A 305-nucleotide genomic window follows, 5' to 3' on the forward strand; every position below is an offset into this window, starting at 1 on the left:
ATATATATGTATATATACATACATACATTCTGTATGTGTGTCAATATAATTGTCTAAAAGAAGTTAATAAATAAATGATGTATATGATTTATTGTTCGCAAATGTATTATGATAAATTTATGCAACTGAAATACCTGTCCACTTCCGCCTGGTATGTCCAACAATAAATTCTGAAGCTGAAAAATATTAAAATTAATATCAACAAGTATATTTTTGTACCTCCTTCTTCATGTATATATGTGTCTATTTGCTTCAATGTATATGCATATGTACGTATCTGTATATGTGTGCATGCATGCATGTTT

This window comes from Octopus bimaculoides, chromosome 19, assembly GCF_001194135.2.
Source record: "Octopus bimaculoides isolate UCB-OBI-ISO-001 chromosome 19, ASM119413v2, whole genome shotgun sequence".
Lineage (NCBI taxonomy): Eukaryota > Metazoa > Mollusca > Cephalopoda > Octopoda > Octopodidae > Octopus > Octopus bimaculoides.